This window comes from Schistocerca gregaria, chromosome 5 (assembly GCF_023897955.1).
Source record: "Schistocerca gregaria isolate iqSchGreg1 chromosome 5, iqSchGreg1.2, whole genome shotgun sequence".
Lineage (NCBI taxonomy): Eukaryota > Metazoa > Arthropoda > Insecta > Orthoptera > Acrididae > Schistocerca > Schistocerca gregaria.
The window spans coordinates 356,161,047-356,173,950 of record NC_064924.1 but is presented as its reverse complement, the minus strand read 5'-3'; positions in this window follow the sequence as shown (position 1 = coordinate 356,173,950).

Genomic DNA, 12,904 nt, shown 5'->3' with positions numbered 1-12,904 from the left:
TTAATGATATTAGTGGGCTAAATGTAACTGAAATAGTTTCAGATCTGTTGTAAATCCACATTCCTAGTACAAGTTCACTGCACATGATAAAGTAATGTGAATTTATTTTAGTTAAAATATTCCCAGTTATCTGATGTTAAATCCCTTTCATAATTAAAAATTATAATTCTTTTATTGAACAGCAGCATTTTTCTGTTTAGCCTTGTCCACGGTGTTCACGACATTGAGACTTTTCTGAAAGATGGGCAGATGGTAGCATAAATAATGACAGTTATATATATATTTTTTTTAGTTCACGTTACACGTCGAGCAAAAGCATGTTATATGCTTCATAATCACTGTATTAGTGTTCTATACTTAGGAAGAAATTTGTTGTGTGTGTGTGTGTGTGTGTGTGTGTGTGTGTGTGTGTGTGTGTGTGTGTGTGTGTGTGTGTGTATGCGAGAACAATTTTTGGGGCTATTAGGCTTTCATTCTGTGTTTACTAATTGTATTGAATACGTCTGTTCTGATTTTAAAAATTGTTATTTCGTCATAGTAGTACGAATTGTTCTTAATAAATAGGAGGTATCAACATCATGACTCGCTATAAACCAAAAAGTTTACTAAAAATAAATACAGTCTCGATATGCTGCAACGCTGAGGGGAGAAGGATTAGTAGGAGGAACTGTAATGACAGGTAGACAGTGGAATCGTAGGACATAGCAAGTATAGCCTAGAGACGTTTAGCAGGCCCTTTACTAGGTCTGGTGAGCTTAAACACGTGCACGGAGATGGGAATGGAATCTACAATGATGGAGTTGACAGCCGCAGTCAAAGAAATTTAGGCGGTGGCCATATTGATACATACACAAACGAATGTACTCACGCAAATTTTGTAGAAGTTTGAGGTTACCGATAAGTGGATGAAGAAACAGAAGGACTGTATTAATCAAAACATTTTATGAGTAATAGAAGAGATTTGAAAAACTGTAAATCAGATTAGACTTAGTAGCTGCTGAAAACAGAGTTACCAGAGAGTTTATCTGACATGAAGCGGCTAAAGTCAGACATGAGGTTGGAAGGACAAATCTGTGGAAGGACAAAGTAGTAGAGATAATTCGTGAAGAACAGGAATTACAATAGGAGGTACCTAAACGACTTGACACCTGAGTGGCGGCCAGCGAATATGATTTAACATTGCAAATTCAACACAGAGAACTTTGAGAAGAGAAACTGGTGGTCAGGTTACTCACGGAACTGCAACAACGGACCCCACGAAGGAATGTTGCACATGGTTCATTTGGTACTCATTCCTGTTATAATTAACTGCAATATTTTAGTGGCAACACAGAAAAACCGAACGTTGGACCTCCCTTGCACAGTGTGGAAATTCGATTACCTAATTCCCAGGACTGTAATGACCGTGATATGAGAGACGAAAGAAAAGTAAAACAATTGAATACTAGCGAAGCAGAGTAAAACTGAAGACAGAGAGGGAACTGGAGATTTTGTATACGGGTTCTGGTGACAGTAGCAACACGTCCATTGGAGAAAAGTAAGAAATAATTGTAATTTGGTATCGTAACCTAAATTTAGATGTTAATAGAACTTGTATTGAAGACTCTAGTAGCCTGATGTCAGCCTTCAAGGGAGAAGAGTTTATTTTGCAGTGAGAATAGAGTACTGCGAAAGATTAAGGTCAGGGTAGCAGTTCACAGAAAACATAAAACGTGTCAGGACTTCAAGACCAGTCAGACTTGTTCAAATCGAACATCCTGACTAACTCTGAATTGAATGTTGAGCTGATTTTTGTCTTAAAGTTTTTGACAGTCTACCAGAATGCCCTTTAATTTACCAGAAAGCTGTGCATTATTAGATGGCGATGGACACTCAGAGAACCTAATCTTTTATGACTGTCTAGACCAATGACGACTCAGCATATTGAGAAGTCAAGACAACTTTCGGTGAAATTAAAAGCAAGGATGGTATCACTGATCGTGCAACGGGAATTCCACTGTTAAATGCAGAGGAGGGAGCGGATGGGTGGAAAGCGTCCATTGAAGGCTTCTATGAGGGGGGAAGAGTTTTCTAATGTAAGAGAAGAAGAAACAGGGATCTATCTGGAAGAGGTAGGGCATCCAGTTTTAGAATCATAATTTAAGACAGCTTTGCAGGCCTTACGATCAAATAAGGCAAAAGGGATAGAATTTCTAAAATCATTGGGGGAAGTGGCAACAAAACGACTGTTCACGTTGGTACGTAGAATGTATCAGTCTGGCGATATACCATCTGACTTTCGGAAAATTATAATGTACACAGTTTCTAAGACTGCAAGAGCTGACAAGTGCGAGAATTATCGCACAATCTGCTTAACAGCTAATGCATTCAAGTGGATGACAAGAATAATATACGGAAGAATGGAAAAGAAAACTTAGAGTGTAATAGATGACGATCAGTTGGGCTTTAGGAAAAGTAAAGGCACCAGAGAAGCAATTCTGACGTTTCGTTTGATAATAGAAGCAACACTAAAGAAAAATCACGACACGTTCATTGGATTTGCCTACCTGGAAAAAGCGTTCGATAATGCAAAATGGTGCAAGATGTTCGAAATTCTGAGAAAATTGGGGTACGCTACAGGGAAAGACGGGTATATACAATGTGTACAATAGCCAGGAGGGAATAATACTAGTGGACGACGAAGAACGAAGAGCTCCTACTTTTTAATCTGTACATCGAAGAAGCAATGATAGGAATAAAAGAAAGGTTCAGAGAGGAATCAAAATTTAAGGCGAAAGGATATCAATGATACGATTCGTTGGAAACATTGCTATCCTGAGTGAAGAAGAATTACATGATCTTCTGAATGGAATGAACCGTCTAATGAGTACGGAATACGGATTGAGTAAAACGATGAATGACCAAAGTGATGTATAAGGCGCTGCAGTCATTGACTGTGCGGCTGGTCCCGGCGGAGGTTCGAGTCCTCCCTCTGGCATGGGTGTGTGCGATTGTCCTTAGGCACTGATGACCTCAGAAGTTAAGTCCCATATGATTTCACATACATTTGGACAGTTTTGAACCAAAGTAATGAGAAGCACAAGAAATGAGAACAGCGGAAAACTTAACATCAGGATTGATGGTCACGAAATACATGAAGTTAAAGAAGTCTACTACCTAGGTAGCAAAACAAACGATGACGGACGAAGCAAAGATGACATCAAAAGCACAGTACCACTGGGAGAAAGGGAATTTTGGGCAAAGATATGTTTACTTGCATCGAACATAGACCTTAATCTGAGGAAGAAATGTCTGAGAACGTACGTTCGGAGCACAGTAGTGAATGGCTGTGACACATTTACTGTGGCAAAACCAGAGCAGAAGAGAAAATCGAAGCATTTAAGATGTGGTGCTATAGACGAATGTTGAAATTTAGATGGACGAATAAGGTTGGGAATGAGGAGCTTCTGCACAGAATCGGGGAGGGAAGGAATGTGTGGGAAACAGCAATATGGAGAAGGGATAAGATGATAGGAGGTCTGTTAAGACATCACGGAATGTCTTCCATGGTACCAGAGGGAGACGTAGACGGTATAAACGGTAGAGGAAGACATAAGACAGAGATCGGAATACATCCACTAAGTAATTCAGGACGCAGGTTGCAAGTGCGATCTGAGAGGAAGAGGTTGTCTCAGGAGTAAAATTCGTGGGAAGCCACATCAAACGAGTCAGATGACTGATGCCCCCCCCCCCCCCCGCCATAATAATAATAATAATAATAATAATAATAATAATAATAATAAAAGTAAAATGAGATTAAAGACCGGCAAAATATTACTAGCTTAAGTGTGTGTTTCCAAATTTCTTACTCTTACGTCTTTATCTTTGATTTATTGTCATAGGCAGAGAGTAGTCTTAAATGACTACTGGGTGATGAATGGACTGCCACATGTTTTGAGAAAAATATCTCCCCTGGTAGTTTTAAAAAATAAACTCCCTCCTGATTGTGTCCCATAAACTAGTGAACTATGCTACCAACAAGTGTAGACAAACTGAAATTGTCAGACTTCCAACTGTTCGTATTAGAGAAAGTCAGAATGCAGGAAGTGCAGACAGAAGGGACCATTGCAGCAAATAGATTTCACACTGTGGCAATAAGTGCTCATAAGATCACATTGGTTACTGACCACTCAGATTCTTATTTATTAAACTTTTGACATACTTTCTGGCACTTTCCATGTCTGGAGCACTTTACACAAGAATGCCTTTGAAAGTGAGACATTGTGGACGAGAAAAGCAAGTGGAGTACGGCCTAACTCCAATCCAGATGTTATCAAGGAGTAAGAAGTTGTAAATGATCCCTTTGTAGGTGGTTCTATAACTTCTCTCACTGTGCACCGAAGTAGCATTTAGTGTATTCCTTTTCTTTCATCCCTTTTTTGTTAGATGGACTTACAATCCACTTTCGCATTGTGTCCATGGCTGTTAGGTCATTGTTGAGTGATATGCCTCCACTTACTGCTAACAAATATTTAGGCAACACATTGCCAGTGTAGGCCAGTCAAGTATTATACTGTATCAGTAATTTAGTATGTGCTACTTATTTTGTTTTCTTTGCAATTAAAACTTGTAGAGTGATTAAAGAAACATGATAATTGAAGGGCAAGAAACATCCATATTATTTAACATAAATTTCATGGTGTTGATAGGTATGCAATTTCGATATTCTACCAGATCAAGAACCGAGAATGTATGTCTTGTGACAGTTTCTGTTGCAGAATTGACAGGTCAACGCAGACATCAGAAGCAAAATGTGTGGGCAAATATTCTTTAGAACTGCTTATGATTTACTTTTTTTCGGATGAAAATACCAGCCATAATTTAATTACACAAACCTCTAAATCGCAGAGACAAGCATGCACCTGAGATCTTGAGTGCGTATACGAATACAGGGTGCTACAAAAAGGTACGGCCAAACTTTCAGAAAACATTCCTCACACACAAATAAAGAAAAGATGTTATGGGGACATGTGTCCGGAAACGCTTAATTTCCATGTTAGAGCTCATTTTAGTTTCGTCTGGATGTACTGTACTTCCTCGATTCACCGCCATGATTTCATACGGGATATTCTACCTGTGCTGCTAGAACATGTGCCTTTACAAGTACGATACACCATGTGGTTCATGCACGATGGAGCTCCTGCACATTTCAGTCGAAGTGTTCAATTCGGTGACCGATGGATTGGTACGGGCGGACAAATTCCATTGCCTCCATGCTCTCCTGACCTCAACCCTCTTGGCTTTCATTTATGGGGGCATTTGAAAGCTCTTGTCTACGCAACTCCGGTGCCAAATGTAGAGACTCTTCGTGTTCGTATTGTGGACGGCTGTGATACAATACGCCATTCTCCAGGGCTGCAGCAGCGCATCAGGGATTCCATGCGACGGAGGGTGGATGCATGTATCCTCGCTATCGGAGGACATTTTGAACATTTCCTGTAACAAAGTGTTTGAAGTGACGCTCGTACGTTCTGTTGCTGTGTGTTTCCAATCAATGATTAATGTAATTTGAGGAGAAGTAATAAAATGAGCTCTAACATGGAAAGTAAGCGTTTCCGGACACATATCCACATAACATATTTTCTTTCTTTGTGAGTGAGGGATGTTTCCTGAAAGTTTGGCCGTTCCTTTTTGTAACATCCTGTATAATGTTAGTGGCTTTTTATGTTGAGTTTCTGCTCGAGTCGTTGGATGGCGGAAACATTCACTGTTTTATTTAAATAGCATATGGAAATGTAGTCAGATGACATTTTCTTCCAATATGTCACCCGGCTGCATTTCTGTATGTTATTTGAACATTGTATACTTTGAGAGAAATTCTGGTCTCATATGTACTGTTTTGTTGTACCTAATGTATTAAGAGGTTCTCTTTGCAGAACAGTTGAGTAAAGTACCAGGTTTTCAATGGAGGAATTCTTAGTAGGATATATGGCGATCTGTAGACATGATGTTGCTTGTAGGGTAGCTCTTTGTCGATACGTTATAAAACGAATAGTTACATTGGGGTGTAGAAATCACATTTAAGAGGTACAGGAAGAATGGTAATTGTTAGGCTGAAGGAGGAATGGGATACGGCCATGTTCTTCTGCTATTATAGTCACTGTCCTTTCTCAATATCAAACGAGAACTTTTTGAACAAAGGTAGGTAATGATTCTCGTCGTCGTAATTTAAGATAGCGAACATATAAGTATGTGTAGATAAACAATGGCTCTTTAGTATTCTATAGACAAGGACGAGTTGGAGCCGTAATGTGTTAGCTAATCATTCTACACGTAACTTTAGTAATGTACAAAGCGCAGAAGGAAACTGTGTCATCAGAACTATATGCGCAACACTACGAGAGCAGACATAAGTGTTGATAGGGAGGTGTGACTGTGTGCTCCGGGTACGATGAGAACAGTGAGAACGAGGGCTGTTCTGGAATGCTGGCCTGTGGTAAGACAAGATCAAATCATCCACCGCTCGACACTGACGGAGCGACTTTGCTAACTGAGAAGTCGTTTTGGCAGCCGTTACGCTGCTACCCAATCATCAGCGAACCACCTGATGATTTGCCCACCTACAGAGGCTCTCCCATGCTCCGATGGGTCAAGCATGGGCTACCGACTTACGCTGTTACTGGAGATAGTATCCTTTCTGGCAGGCCCTGTCAATTGATGTCTCGAGCCTCCATCTTAGTCTCACAACTCCACCTTGGTCTCGCAACGAACTGATGAGGTCCACTGGGCTGATCGCACAGTGCACACTACAGGTGCACATAGCTGTTGTCCAGGGAACCATACTTAGCGGCACTCAATTGCGGCATAGCGCTTATCTCTGTGATGAGTAACGACCTTATGTGCCACATATGCACCACCTTCTACACTATCACACAGAACGTGTTCGATGAAAATAGCAAACCGCAATTGCCAGATGCAGAAGATGAACAAATGTGTGTAGCAGAGCACCAACCATGTGCTATGAACTATACATTCAAATAGATCATGAGTTCGCACAACTAAAGGTGACTTGTGAGACAGTAAATGTTACTTAGAGGACATAAGGCACACAATTGCATGCAGCCGCTTATGATGGGATATCACCATGAACAATTAATACTTTCCTCGTCATAGGTTTTATAAGGAAGTAGCACAAACTCGTCAATCACTTATCGGAATCACATGTAGTGACAATAACCAAAAGCCGGAGTTGGTGCATGCACCCCGAGAAGTCTGGAAACCAGGTTCCAAGGCCCAGACAGCTGACGGTTAAATACAACGTTCAATGAATCAGACACGAGAGACGACGAAGTGTGCAATCTTGAAAACATTAGGAACTCCAGTGGGAGGTGGGCACAGTTAAAGCCACTACGCATTCATATGTAACTGATTCGCTTCGATGGAAGACGAATCCACCTTGTTCAGTGTGAATGCCTCGTATGTCTGACTTGTGGGAATCTCAGAGTAGAGCGGTAGAGCGGCTGGGGAACATAGGCAGGGACAGAGGATAGGTAGCACTGGATGGGATTATGGCTAAGCCGAGAAGGATACCTAGATAATCTGCGCATTTGCGATAAATACCGCGTCCTGGTAGCGCAAGTGCTTAACCCAACTACCTAGTAAGCAGCAGATCCCGAGCTAGAATCCCGGTCCGGCACACATTCCCACTCGTCGCCGCTGATTGTGTGTAAAGTCCCGATGCAGGTGACATCTATAGTCGCTTCTCTTTCCTTTTCTTCCTTCCCCCTTCACTTTCCATTTACATACCTCTTGACACTCTCGAACTATTAACGGGGCTTCATTTGTCTTCGTCTTGCCTTCATTACCAGCCGTAAAGTCAGAACTACATCTCTGGTACACATCCCTTTCTTAAAGGCAAACTGATCTTCGTTTAACGGATCTTCAATTTACTGTTCTGTTTCCCTGAATGTTATCCTTCTCAGCAACTTGGATGCTTGCGCTGTTATGCTAATTGTGCGATAATTGTGGCACTCGTCGACTCTTGCTATCTCCGAAATTGTGTGGATGATATATTTCGGAAAGTTTGATGGTGTATCACCAGTCTCATAGATTCGGCGCATCAGCGTGAATTTTCGTTTTGATGCTTCCTCTCCCAATGATTTTAGAAATTGTGATGGAATGTGATATATCCGTTCTGCCTTATTTCTTCTTGTCTTCTAAAACGCTTTTACATTCTTATTCTAAGACTGGATTCCTATCTCTTCTATATCGACAATTTTTACTTCTTCTATCACATCAGACTAATCTTTCCATATATATAGGTCTTCAGTCTACTCTTTCCACCTATCCATCTTTTCCTCTGCATTTAACAGCGGAGTTACCATCGCACTATTAATGATACCGTCCTTGCTTTTAATTTCATGTAACGGTGTTTTGATTTTCCTGTAAGCTCTTCACATTTTTCGTGAAACCCTTTCACCTTAGATGTGTGCATTTCCAATTCATTTCATTCCTAAATGACCTATATTTCTGTACTCTTATTCCGAATTTCGCTGAACATTTTTGTGCTGCATTCTTTGGTCGGTCAGCTAGAGTACTTTTTGCGATAGCCATGTTTCTTCGTAGTCTCTTTCCTCGTATCTATGACTTTCTTTCCAACTTCTGTGACTACCCTTTTTAGAGGTTTCCATTCCTCTTCAACTAAACTGTCTGAGTGAAGTATCCAGAACCTCAGAGAACTTAAGTCTCTTCATTCCTTAGTACTTCAGCGCGCCACTTCTTTGCACATTGATTCCCGCTGACTAGTCTCTTAAACTTCAGCCTACCATTCATCACAGATAAATTGTGATATGACTCTATATCTGCTCCTCGGCACGCCTTACAATTTCGGAACCTCTGTCTGACCATGTTATAATCTAAATGGATTCTTCCGTCGTTTTCAATATACCTCCTCTCTATGGAATTTTTAAACAGAATATTTGCTAATATTAACAGAAATTTTTGCATCACGCAACTAGTTTTTCTCCACTCTCATTTATCAAGGACATATTATACCGTAACCTATTCGTATACTCCTTTCCCTACAACCGCATTCCAATCCCCCAAGATTGTTAGATTGTCGTCTCCCTTTACGCACTATTGCCCGTTCGCTAATCTCACACACCTTCTCTATCTGACGGGGATGACTTCTTATTGTCGAAATCATGGCACCATTTCTGATGGTTTTTATTAACAATTCAAGCAGTGGCGAAGTTAGACCCCGTGATCAAGGGCGTTTTTACTATCAGTAAAAGACGCTACTCATTTTGTTCATCATTATTCTCGTCATTTGGTCGGCACGAACGTCACCTGAGACCTCCTCATAATATATTTATGGTCCACCTTTTTTCATATTGTAAACCTTCTTGAGCGATTGGATGGATGAATCAATGTGTCTGAATTTTCCACTGTAAACCAGAGTATCAACGTCTGTAGGCATGAGCTGCGCCAACCTTACAGTACTCTGGTAGTTGAATTGCTAGTGGTAAACGCAGGGTGTGTCAGGGATGTTACGTTCCTTTTCATCCTCGCTGTCCAGCAGCTGTCAGGAGGAACACTTCTAGTTCCTCCGCCTCCCTCTCAATGATTTGGCGTGGACGGGTCAACAGATAGCAGTCTCTCGTAAGTATAGCATAGTATCTTCCTCGAGACCGCACATATCGTTTAGGGTTGGGCACTGAGTAGTTGTTTCATCATGTAAAGGCTTTTGATTGGTCTCTTTTAAAGCTAAAACTCAATAATTGTTTTGTGATCGAATTTTCGGTAGTTTTCAATCAGTTTAAAATGGACAATGAGCTTTTGGCCAGGTATCTCTTTTAAGTGAGCAGATCAACTGACTTATGCTTATAGATCAAGGAGCTTACTGTTTCACGTATTGATTTATTCCTAAACTAAATACGAGCCTGTTCATCAAATTTTCAGCCTTTCTTCCGGAATTCTTGTAATTTTAATGCGTTCATTCGAGGGTTTTTATTTCTCCTTTGTTACACTTCAGTCAGTCGAAGCTGGCCCTGGGTTGTTTAAATGAAAATAGCATCCCCTTCAATGAACACGTTTTTCTACTTCGTGCCCCTGTCTTTGGAAATATTGCATCTAGATTAAGGAACTTCACTGAGTTGTAAACTTACTCATAATGGGCAGAACCTGCCACGTGTTCTTATCTTACTCCTTCATTGATTTGCTGCATAGAAAAGGAATGCATTTTGTACGCAGTTTTAATGGCAAAGTAGAAGAAAGAGGAGGGCTTAAATTAATAATCGGGAACGCTCCTTTATCGCCGGCGTTGGCGGTTTACGGTTCCTTAACTTTTTATAGGTCAATATCTCCCCTGTACCTTGGGAAAGCAGAATATGAGAGCTCTCGGCGTTTCATGGTCTGGGATTTCCACTCAAATGGAGTGGATAAATAATTTAAGTAGAACAACATTTCCCAGGAATTTTAGTTGCTCTTCTTACGCTTTTCTACTCGTATCAGCTATTGTTGTTTCACAGCGCAACGGCACTTATAGCCTACATTATAGATTACGTGCTACGGTAAATATTATTTACTTTCTCCCATTACATATTATTGTTCTTCAGTAAAATCTACATTCGTATACTCATCAGGTTAATAGTTGAATTTTCTTCCAGAATTTAGGAACTATTTAATTTGTTGACAAAGGAGATAAAATTTTACAGGATGCAAATTCGTACAGTGGACCTCCGATGTGAGAGCAGAAACGTCCAACTGTCACAATACACGTTTGTAACTGAAATTGTGAAAAGACTGATTTTTACTCAGTCGTGAGGTGGAATCGGGGGAAAAGCAGAGGTAAAAGAACCCAGTAAGAACTTCCCAATGAGTATATATCAGGAAGACTTTCATTTAATCCTGTACATACGCATAAACGTAGGTTACAACCCTCTGTGTTTGGTGGAAGTAATGTGGGATACCTCTACTGAACATCTGGCCAGAATATCTTACGGTATACAACTACCCCTCAGTCACGCTATTTACATGCAAATGACTGACTGTGGCTCGTAGCACAAACGCTGAAGTTGACACAAAGTATAGTATTCCAAAATAATTCCTATCCAGTCCAACATACATGAATAACTCATTAAGGTAAAAATACCTTCCCAAATGACAGATGAGATTTTTAAGTACCCATAAATTTATTATACCAGCGGAGAATGACATTGAACATTGACATAAGCAACATCAATTAAATTCAAGCTGTTAGATGATGAAATGGATTGTGCGTACTGAAGTACCGTTGATAAAGGTGGGGAGTTGATGGAAAATTAACTTCTACTCCGACATTTACTACTTGATCTGACTAAAACTATTTTCTTGACATTATCTGTAAATTTATGAGCTACAACAATATGCTAATTGGAATGCCACTGCTGTCATTCTAAAGCGGTCATCATGGATGGTGAGAATTCACCTTAAAAATTCCTACTGTGTAGTGCGGAACGCTGAACATACACCAGGTGGAGTCAGCAATGCACCGACCAGAGCACCTGTGAGTCGACTGCAATTATCGACCTCTATCTCGTTCTCTACATCCAAGACCTGAACCCTTGTCCAACATCTGTAATGGTCCTTGGCCAACAACTTGATCCGACTTCTTCCACGGCCAGAATCTTACTCGTACTGACCTCTACCCAGATCTCCTCTCTTCACTACGATTTTCCGAGAACACCAAACTTTAAGTACTGTCAAAAAGCTAAAACGAGAAAAATGCGTTGGCACTTTAATATCCCAACTTGAAAAATCTCCCATCTCCATACAGCCTCCTTCCGCAAGACGGGCAAATAGTCCTCATCTAATTATGTCACCGTTAGTGACAAGAAATAGATAACAACGACAAAACAGTCGACTATCCAATCAAGAAACTGTTTCACTGCGAGTGTCCAAAGCAGGTTGGCGCGGGAGCTTGCACGATTAAGAAAAGTGAGAGTGTTAAGGCGACATTGTGTCGGGTGTCCATTCCACCCAGCATGGCGTAGTCTTCTTGGGGATCCGAGTAGATATGGATCTTGGCAGGAAGGTCCACAGGAAGCGTCAGTTGGATATCTCGAGTTTCAGAAGAATGCTCTCTCCCCAGCCAGTAACATTTGTCAGGGAGCAGGACCGTCGCGACTGTGCTACAAAGTTGTAAGACTTCAGAATTTCAGTGCAGACCCTCTGGGACAATGTACTTCTCTCTCCCTGAGATTAAGGGACACCCCTGTTGCTCGGCACGTGTCTGCAATTGTGAGTTCCACTGTGTTAATGCGGCAGCCAGGTTTTCCACTCCCAATCGACGTACCTGCGTCCGTATCCCTCCTTGTTCCACGAAGTGACAACAGTACAGCGGACTCTTTCGCCATCTCCATGCACAGAGCTTTCCTTCACTCAGCCGCAACCTTAGCTGTCCTCCAAAACATAAAAATAGTCCCATCACTTATAATCACTCAGTGCAATAAGTTACGTAAGACGTTAGTACACAACCATTGTCAACATTCCTTAATAAACGTTATATGATATGCAGTGTCAAAAGAACTCGATAAAAGCACCGTAATTGGATACCGTCGTCATGGACTGAATGATTAGAGTGAAAGAAAGGCGAATCCAAAGGACTTGCCTCATTCAAACTTTCTTCTGGTATATACTCGATTCGTTTAGTGTATTTCCTTACGCTGAGGTAAGGCGAATCTGCTTAACGTGAGAACTACCATTTAGAATAGGTAAAACTATTCGTCACCGGGCACAGAATGTCTCTATCCGTTGTATCTGATGTAGGAAAGGAAAATACTTCTTGTGTTTCATAGACAGACAGTAGGTAAAGGAAAATACTTCTTATCCTCCATAGACTGCCCACAATAACTAATACTTTGCTCATAGCTGTTCTTGTGCGTTA